A 10,797-nucleotide genomic window follows, 5' to 3' on the forward strand; every position below is an offset into this window, starting at 1 on the left:
TAAAACATCATTATGTTTTATATGACGTTAAGTTTATGAGTGACATAAAAACCAAGACATGAATCGCTTCATCTTTTTTTATTTGCTGAAATCAACGTTCTCTCTTCAATGGCCAGTCCATATTACGACGTCACTGTGCTGAAAGCTTCATGCTTCGACATCTTTTAGTGAATAGGAGAAGTGTTTTGTATTGTGGAAAAGTTTTCGTTAAATTTGGCCATTTGAGTATGGTTAATTACTGCACAGGCGTGGAGATGGATTTTTCGTGTGTTCTTTCAAAAATTCATCTGAATTTATTTGTATGAGTTCGATCTGCTCACTCACATTACTTCAAATTACATCAAATTATTTTAGCTGGCAAATGAAGGATAGATCAAAATTCAAATTATCTTGGCACATTTTTCTGGAGCGAACAACTTTTTCAAAGTGTTTTATAATTTCTTAAGGTCCATCAAAAAAATCTCAAAATTATTTTCTCACATATAGTTGGTGATTGATTAATGTGGAACAAACCTAAGTTATTAGAACACTTAGTGTACAATTAGATATGCGATTCCACTTCATAAGATTTCAAATCTCCAACATTTTTTAAAAATTACGTACGGGATTGAAAAGTTATTTGTAACTATCGCTATATCTATTCATACATTTTTTTAAATTGTAGAATATATGAATTGAATATTTCAAGAACAGCGAACCCTGCAGAGAGAGACAAAAAGCAATTCCATATTGAATTTTTGTTATTTTAGTTTAGCTGTGATTATTTGAATAATCAATATTTGAGAAGTTATTGAAAAAAATAATAACTTTTGAATTTCCTTATCCTGTATTTTGAAAACAGTTAATAGGTATATGGATGAATTCTTGTTCAGAATCTTATGTGTCGATTTGAAAACCATTTTCATAAACTCCTCGTTTGAATTTTCGGAAAAATATTTTTTGGAATCCAGAATATCTCTGAATCGGCGCGCTCAGATTGTCAAAACTATATTCTCAATTGAATTCCCTATCATATTTGAGAGTTGTTGCCATTAAATAAACTCTCCAGTCGCAGTAAAAATTTTGAGTCACAAAAAGTCACAAAAGCGTTTGCAAAGTTGAAATATGTTCCTGAAATATTTCATACAGGAATGCTATGCCCTGTATAACTATTATTTTTACAAATAAAACTGAAACCCAAACTCCAAATTATGCTTCTCAAGATTTTACTTGTTTCTCAAAATAACTTAAACTGTCTCTTCACAACATGCATATCGAAAAAGTTTTTGGCTTTCTACATCTCCATCTGTACTTATTTAAAAGATTTAATGCATTCGTGACATAATGCCATAATTCAATACATGAATTGGGTGCTTCATCTTGTAATGTTATCCAGATTGGTGCTGAAGAGACAATAAGGCAAAGGCCTAATTCCGAAACGTCGGATGTCCGCCATTAAGGATGACAGTTATCCATGTAAGTGAAATGTTACCTCTTTCATATACTATATTGTGTAGCAATCCTGTGAATAATATCTGATTCAAACCCAAAACAATGTTCATAATTGTTTCAACTTTTTCTTTGGTAGAATCCCACATTTTTTGTATGAAAATGGAGAATAAGAAAGCCAAAAACTTTCTTTCTCAAAAATAATTCTCTATCGACAATGTACCCCTTCCAATTCATGCATGTCGAAAATAAAAAAAAAACTGTTTCCGCCCGGGTTCGAACCGGGGACCTTGTGCGTGTGAAGCACACGTGATAACCACTACACTACGAAAACTTAACAATATCTGTCGAATAAAAGTTATATTTAGCAATATTTGTACCAAAAACAAAATCAGCATGCTTTATTCAGAATTAAATGTACCTACATATATTACATAACATATCTCACCATTAATATAATTTTTTACGCATAGGGAAAGAAGGAAAAGGAAAATGTTTGTTTACTTACAATTTATATTCATTGAAGTTGTTCAGGAACTTTACAAAGGCTGACCATTTTTCAAGGCGATATATACTGGATGAAAACGAAATCATTCTACTTGGCGCCATCGAGTTGTTTGTGGGATGAAAAATGTGATTTTCGAAATAAAGATATAGTTTATTGAAATCATTATTGCTACTACTACAATTGAAAATATATACCGGTTCAACCGAAAATTTCAAATTTCAGTTACTCAGTAATGAGATTCTACTTTCGCCCTCCTGCCAACGCGTATGACACCGAAGATGTCTGCGCAGTAATGGAAGAAACGTTTGGTACTTCAAGATTCAGTCGACTACGGCCTATACCAGCCAGGATTTTGCTATCTGAACTCAGTACAAACATTTTACTTAGTACGTTTGGAAACGTGTTTTTGAATATAAATATGATAGGTTTTATTTAAATTGCTTTTTCTGCAAAAATGTACTTCAATTACACAATTTTTATAAACGCTTGTCGTTATTTGCTTCTATGTTTTTGTGTTTCAAACCCTTCAAAAAAATTGGGATTATAAGGTTTACATTCAATGATCTCTTAGGTTAACAAATAATAACAATATCTACTTGATACCTTTTGAAGTCATATAAAAAATAGATAGATTTAATGAAGTTCAAGTTGGTATTTGTCATATTGGTATCTCTAAGAAATTACAAATATAGGGAGAAATAAGGTAGATATTTGAAGCCGTTACCGTCACTGATGAACCAACGAATATCGTCGGAACTTGAAAAAATATTTTTGTGACTATTACGCAACTATGAGCAACAAATAGTAAGTAACCTAAAGATTTCTAGAACATTATATATTGAATAGTCTTGAAATACCTACGCACAAGTGATATTCTACGAAGTTTATAAGTTATCTTTTAATACCATAAATAATGATATTGAGTACTTGGTGATGGTCCGAATGATCACAGAATATATTTCAATTTTCAATTTCCATTTCAATTTATTAACTTATTTGATAACAATATATATATTTTAGTTACTGCTATATAGAAGCATCTGGTTTAGGAACAGAAATTGCCTTGGCAAAGATGCCTGTATTGCATTTCGGCACCCTTCCAGTTGCTTTCAAATTTGTTTTATATATAAATTAGTTGCGAATATATAATATATAATCAAACAAAAAAAATTGTTGTAATAATAAGGAGGAACCAACGGTGACAACAGGGATTGGCTTTCCTTTTATGCCTTTTAGGTGCGTCACGGAATGGACAGAATAAAAATACCATTACTAAATTTTATAATTAGGAAAAGAGAAATGAAAACTTTCTATGTTTTTTACCACTTTTATTTGTAACGAACGTTACTGCAGTTTCGTCCTATACAGACATTTTGAAACTTTTGCAATAAACTAACAATGGTTCATTACATTAGCCCTTATATACCACCCCTGCGTAGGTACTAATAGAGGTACTTTTGGCTTGATTTAGTACCTGAATTTACAGTTTACAATGCGGAAGTGCCAATTTAAAAACCGGTGAGTAAACTAAATCGATTTGATCATTTAACAGGTTGCACCCGCAATGTTTATGCTTGTGAATTTCCATGGATTCTAAATAATTGAGTTTGTAACCCTTCGTTGCATAGTGCAAAATTTCCGTATCGTTTAGATTCGGAAACTTGTGGTTGCATGCCAAGGAATGATTTGAAAATGTTAAATCATTTTTTCCTAGTCTGAAGGACCTTTTATGTTCAGCATACCGTTTTGGAAATGTCGGCCAAATTGTCCCACATGAACACTATTACACTCCGGACACTTAAGCTTATAAACTTCAGGTTTCTCGAACATTGAAAGGGAAATGAGATGGAAAGAATCGCTTGGGATGGTGCTGTCTGTATAGCTAGGTTTTCTGAAAACATTGGACTAAAATTTATTCTGATTGTGTGTAATGGTCAGGTCTAAGAAATTTATCTGTTTCTCTATCTCTGTTTTCTCTATCACTGTTTCGAATGTGAACTGAATGTTGCTATTGAGAATATTCATGAATGTCATAAATTGTTTCAGCTGTCATGTAGTACCTCTGAAACAGGCGAGAATATCGTCTACCAAAAATGAATATGTTTTTTACTCAGGTTGGAATTTACTATAGTGGTCTCCAAATTGTTCATGAATATGTCTACTAAAAGTGGATTAAGAGGTGAGCCCATTGGTAAACCTGAATCCTGTTTATAAAATTTGTTGCTGAACTGTAGATAGCTCTGATTATTGGCGTGAAGTTATCCACAGATTTCTGGCCACACATGCTGACGTAGAAGAAAATAAAAATCTGTGGTTGGGAAACAAAATTATCAGCACCCGTACTAATATCTGTGGCTGGAAATACCTATTCACTATAGGTTGAACGTGGAATTATTGAGACTCTTTGGTGTTTAACTTTTTTATAGAATCTTGAGCAGATTGACGCGTTGATAATCGTTTTCTCATCAACAATACAAATTTAGGGAAAAATGAAATTACTTTCCAATACCCCATATAGAAATGATATCCGATGATGTGCGTCCATCAAAATCACACAACTTCCATAGTTTCTTGAGTAGATTAACTTGGTAATGACAGTTTTCTTGTCATCTAAACAGATTTCGAAAAAGAAATTGTTGAAACAATCAGACTCATTTTTTGAGATTCCTTGTATTCATGAAAATCACACAACTCTTTTAGAATCTTGGGTAGATCTATATAGTGAAAACTGTTTTTTTGTCACCCATACAGATTTCGAGAATAAAATTGTTGAAACGATCTGACTAACTTTTTAAAACACCTTGTAGAATTGGAATCATATGATGTGCGTTCATGAAAATCACACAACTTCCATAGAATCTTGGGTAGATCGATATAGTGAAAACCGTATTCTTGTCACCCATACAGATTTCGAGAAAAAATTGTTGCAACAATCAGACTCACTTTATAAAACACATTGTAGAATTGGAACCATATGATGTGCGTTCATGAAAATCACACAACTCTAATAGAATCTTGGGTAGATCGATATAGTGGAAACCGTTTTCTTGTCACCCATACAGATTTCGAGAAAAAAATTGTTGCAACAATCAGACTAACTTTTTAAAACACCTTGTAGAATTGGAACCATATGATGTGCGTTCATGAAAATCACAAGACTCTTATAGAATCTTAGGTAGTTTGATATAGTGAAAACCCTATTCTTGTCACCCATACAGATTTCGATAAAAGAATTGTTGCAACAATCAGACTTATTTTTTGAGATTCCTTGTAGAATTGGAACCAGGAGATGTGCGTTCATGAAAATCACACAACTGTTATAGAATCTTGGGTAGATCGATATTGTAAAAACCATTTTCTTGTCACCCATACAGATTTTGATAAAAAAATTGTTGCAACAATCAGACTCATTTTTTGAAATTCCTTGTAGAATTGGAACAATTCTGTTATCGCAAATCTGTATGGGTGACAAGAAAACGGTTTTCACTTTATCGATCTACCCAAAATTCTTTAACAGTTGTGTAATTTTCATGAACGCACATCTTCTGGTTCCAATTCTACGAGGAATCTCAAAAAATGAGTCTGATTGTTGCAACAATTTTTTTATCGAAATCTGTATGGGTGACAAGAAAACAGTTTTCACTTTATCGATCTACACAAGATTCTATAAGAGTTTTATGATTTCAATGAACGCACATCTTCTAGTTTCAATTCTACAAGGATTCTCAAAAAATTAGTCTGATTGTTGCAACAATTTTTTTATCGAAATCTGTATGGGTGACAAGAAAACGGTTTTCAGTGTGTTTATCTATTCAAAATTCTATGAGAGTTATGTGATTTTCATGAATGTATATCATATGGTTCCAATTCTACAAGGTGTATTAAAAATTGAGTCTCATTGTTGCAACAATTTTTATATCGAAATCTGTATGGGTGACAAGAAAACAGTTTTCACTCTATCGATCTACCCAAGATTCTATAAGAGTTGTGTGATTTTCATTAACGCACATCATATGATTCCAATTCGACAAGGTGTTTTCAAAAGTGAGTCTTATTGTTGCAACAATTTTATTCTCGAAATCTGTATGGGTGACAAGAAAACTGATTTCACTTTGCTCATCTATCCAAGATTCAATGAGAGTTATGTGATTTTTATGAACGCATATCATATGGTTCCAATTCTACATGGTGTTTTAGAAAGTGAGTCTGATTGTTGCAACAATTTTATTCTCGAAATCTGTATGGGTGACAAGAAAACGGGGTTCACTATATCGATTTATACAAGATTCTATAAGAGTTGTATAATTTTCATGAACGCACATCTTCTAGTTCCAATTCTACAAGGAATCTCAAAAAATGAGTCTGATTGATGCAACAATTTTTTTATCGAAATCTGTATAGGTGACAAGAAAACAGTTTTCACTATGTCGATCTACCCAAAATTCTATAAGAGTTTTGTGATTCTCATGAACGCACATCATATGGTTCCAATTCTACAAGGTGTTTTAAAAAGTGAGTCTGATTGTTGCAACAATGTTTTTCTCGAAATCTGTATGGGTTTTTCCTATATCGATCTATACAAGATTCTATAACAGTTGTGTAATTTTCATGAACGCACATCTTCTGTTTCCAATTCTACAAGATGTTTTAAAAAGTGAGTCTGATTGTTGCAACAATTTTTGTATCGAAATCTGTATGGGTGAGAAGAAAACAGTTTTCACTATATCGATCTACACAAGATTCTATAACAGTTCTGTGATTTTCATGAACGCACATCTTCTGTTTCCAATTCTACAAGGTGTTTTGAAAAGTAAGTCTGATTGTTGCAACAATTGTTTTATTGAAATCTGTAGAGGTGACAAGAAAACGGTTTTCAGTATATCGATCTACCCAAGATTCTATAAGAGTTGTGTGATTTTCATGAACGCACATCTTTTGGTTCCAATTCTACAAGGAATATCAAAAAATGAGTCTGATTGTTGCAACAATTTTTTTATCGCAAATCTGTATGGGTGACAAGAAAACAGTTTTTACTATATCGATCTACCCAAGATTCTATAAGAGTTGTGTGATTTTCATGAATACAAAGAATCTCAAAAAATGAGTCTGATTGTTTCAACAATTTCTTTTTCGAAATCTGTTTAGATGACAAGAAAACTGTCATCACCAAGTTAATCTACTCAAGAAACTATGGAAGTTGTGTGATTTCGATGGACACACATCATCGGATATCATTTTTATATGGGGTATTGGAAAGTAATTAATGAATCGAAGAGGTTTTGTATTAAAGTGTATAATATATTAAAATTCTTGCAAAGCGCTTTCGACTTTTGTCATCATCAGTGCTCACCTGAAAGTAAGTGATCTAGTTGACAAGGGAATTTAGTGAAATAGAAGTTGTGAAATTTTAAGGTTAAAAAATTTTGGAAAATTGTTTGAGATTACTTACTTGTCAGACAACAGGAAGTATCATGATAAGTGAATTGTACATTGTAATATTTAAAATTATATAAAATAAAATAGGCTTATAGCCAAAAAATACATTTTTTGGATTCAGGCCATGTGGTTCAGTCAAAGTATTTTATGAAGAAGGACAACTTGAGACAGAATGTGTCAAGTGTCATGTTAAAATAATGGTACCAACTTGAGGAGTGGTCCATTATGGGTTTGATTGAATATGTAGAGGAAAAATATTGAATAAATTATATTAATAAACTGTGATTAATTAATAATTCATAATCCTCTTATGAAGGGGAAGGAAATCTCTGTTCAAGTTTACTTGAGTATTCAGACAATGATCATTGTTGGAAAGTTCTTTAGAAATCTCCAACTCTTCAAACAAGTCAAGTCTAAGGAAATTTTTATCATCTATTTTATGTAATATTTTGGAATTTCTATTGGGACTAAAGTTGTGGTTGTGAAATTTTATGTGATGGCCAAAAGCAGATTTATCAGGTTTTTTTATATGTTCATTAATACGAGTGAAAAGAGGTCTACAGGTTCTACCAATGTAAGATGCCGAACAATCAGAACAGTTAAGCTTGTAGACTCCGCTACAGTTCAATTTGTTGATTTTATCTTTAGAATTTACTAAAAAGTTACTTAAGTTGTTTTGAGATTTAAAGGAAATTTTTGTACCAGGTATGGTATTTTCTATAAATTTGGAAATAGCAGTACACATATTTTGATCAAAATACGGTAAGGAAAAATATCTCACAGAAGGTGAATTAACCAAGGTGGTGGAGTTAAAGGCCAATCTTCTATCTGATCTGAGTTTAAATTTACTGATTAATTTGTGAATGATATATGGTTGATAACCATTGTTGACAGCAATCTGTTTTAAATTATTTAATTCTAAATTAAAATTGGAGGGAGATAAGGGAGTGTTCAACAATCTGTTAACATAACAATTGAAGGAAGCCAATTTATGTTGCATGGGGTGAAATGAATTGAAAGGAATGACATGATCAGTCTGGGTTGGTTTTCTGTAAATGGAAAAATCTAATTTGTTGTAAGTTTTTGTTATAGTCAGATCTAAAAAGTTTAATTTATTGTCTTGTTCTATTTCAAGTGTAAATTTGATTTTGGGATGCAAGTTATTTAAGGAGTTAAAGATATCATGTGCTACAATAGAGTTGCCATCTATGAAAACCAAGCAGTCATCAACATATCTGTGCCAACTGAGAATATTATCAATTTTATTAATTATGAATGAATTTTCTAAATTTTCCATGAAAATGTCAGCCAAGAAAGGTGAAAGAGGGTTACCCATTGCTAGGCCATCAGGTTGACTGTAAAATTTATTGTTAAAGACAAAAAAATCTTGGGAAATGCAAAATTTAAGTAAAGTTTAAGTTGGATTGGATTGATCTAATAGGTCTAAAATGAGGGGATTACACTCGTTGTACGGTATGTTAGAGAACATACTCTTTAAATCGAATTAAAGTAAAATTGAATTATGTGGCGTGGTTTGGTTCCTTATGTTTTGTACTAAAGTCAGTAAATTTTTAATGCTGTGAGGTGGGACGAAATTGGTAATATTTTTGAAGAACTTGTTAAGACGTATTCCTAGTTATTATTTTTTTTTTCTAAGTTCGGGTGGGATAAGGTTGAAAAATTTATGACCGAAATACATAAATGATCTTTGGGATACAGATTTTTTGAAAGAGTGAACTTTAAGGTTATTGTTGAGAGTCGATCTGGTTACCTTTGTTTTTTTCACCATGAATTTTTTATGCGTACTATACATTCGTAGTAATGATTGATAAATGAAGAGTGTTTTTATATTGAGGTATCTCCATAGAGTGGTAAATAATCTATCTTCTTTTAATATGATCTTAATCAAGATGTCTTGTGCTGTCTGTAAAGATTGTAATGAGGTAATGCACCACCCCATGCGACTATGCAGTATCTGATGATTGATTCAGCGAGACTATAGTACAAAATAATCATGTTTTTTCTCGAGAGAATATCTCTCAGGACATAAAATTTGTGACTTAATGCTCTAACTCCGTTAATGAAGCATTTTAGTCTTCGGCATTATGTCTTCGATTACTTTTCCACTGCGACCGTTGACCCTCAGAAGATCCCTCAAATATTCAATAGTTTTTGGTATAGAGACATGTAAAAACAATGAGGATACATCAAGTGATACTGAAATATCTCCATCTCTCTACATCCTTTACATGTGAATAAACAGCACTTTAGCTCAGTTATGGGATTGAGAGAGTTTTGAACTGTTGGCTATTTAGCATTTTATAAGTAGGGAAATTTATGGTTGAGACGAATGTTCGCACCGACTTACCAGGCTTGTGAATTTTTGGTACACCGAATATCCGTATATTTCAGGAACTGTATGATTAGAAACCTCTAGGCTTCTGTTCAAAGCCAGTGTGATCACTTTTTCACTCTAACAAAAGCTCAAGCAATATGTTCTTCGGTAATTTATAATAGGAACCGTTTCTCTATTAAATTATCAATTCTCTCATAATTATCCGACATATCACCACCTTATTGTGTTTGTCTGCTTTCAGATAGAAAACATCTTCACCTTCCATCTTTTGATAATTTTTCTTTGTTTCAACTCCTAGGCTTCTGTTCAAAACCAGTGTGATCAATTTTTGCCACTTTTTCACTCTAACAAAATCTCAAGCAATATGTTCTTCGGTAATTTATAATAGGAACCGTTTCTCTATTAAATTATCAATTCTCTCATAATTATCAGACATATCACCACCTTATTGTGTTTGTCTGCTTTCAGATAGAAAACATCTTCACCTTCGATCTTTTGATAATTTTTCTTTGTTTTAACTCCCTACAGCAGGACCCTAAATATTAAGTTCATATACAGTGATTGGAAGTAACCAAGGTTCAGAATTTTATGTTTATAGAAAGAATACCAGTACGTGTAGGTTTATTCTTGATAGCTCACACTATTTGCCACAACACAAAATGACGGATCTGAACTTTCCTGACCATATGCTTTCCAAGTTCCCCTTGAGTAAAGGTACGAAATTGGGAAAAATGTTATCAAAGTTATAGCTGAAATTAACGGGTATTCTTCTAATTTCGTTAATTATGTCTATATTTCCGTATCGTCCCAGGTTGCTTGATATGAGCTTTCAATTTGATATCGGAAAAATTCAAGAGGAGTCATTTATTCAGTTTTTGGGAACTGAAATCAATAAATCTAGATGTTTGTGATGCACTGTTTGGAACCTTTGGTGTAGTAATGAATGAAATTGGAGTTTTTTCCCAACAACATACCGTTATTTAAACACCTCGACAGGTGTTTCGATCACCAAGTGATTATCTTAAAGGGAAAGATCGTCCTCTTGAACTGAAGGCAGATCCAATACCAG

The 10,797-nt window shown here is 32.4% G+C and overlaps 1 non-coding gene across 1 annotated transcript; it reads right to left on the reverse strand.

Annotated features, from left to right (window-relative positions):
* Positions 1-1,689: 1,689 nt before the first annotated feature.
* On the reverse strand, positions 1,690-1,762 carry TRNAV-CAC (transfer RNA valine (anticodon CAC)). The gene has a single exon. It is a non-coding gene; the product is annotated as a tRNA-Val (tRNA).
* Positions 1,763-10,797: the final 9,035 nt, after the last annotated feature.

Source organism: Leptinotarsa decemlineata, unplaced genomic scaffold (genome assembly GCF_025532065.1).
Source record: "Leptinotarsa decemlineata unplaced genomic scaffold, Ldec_3_MD MMD2_tig00000008_RagTag_RagTag, whole genome shotgun sequence".
In the NCBI taxonomy this organism is placed as follows: Eukaryota; Metazoa; Arthropoda; class Insecta; order Coleoptera; family Chrysomelidae; genus Leptinotarsa; species Leptinotarsa decemlineata.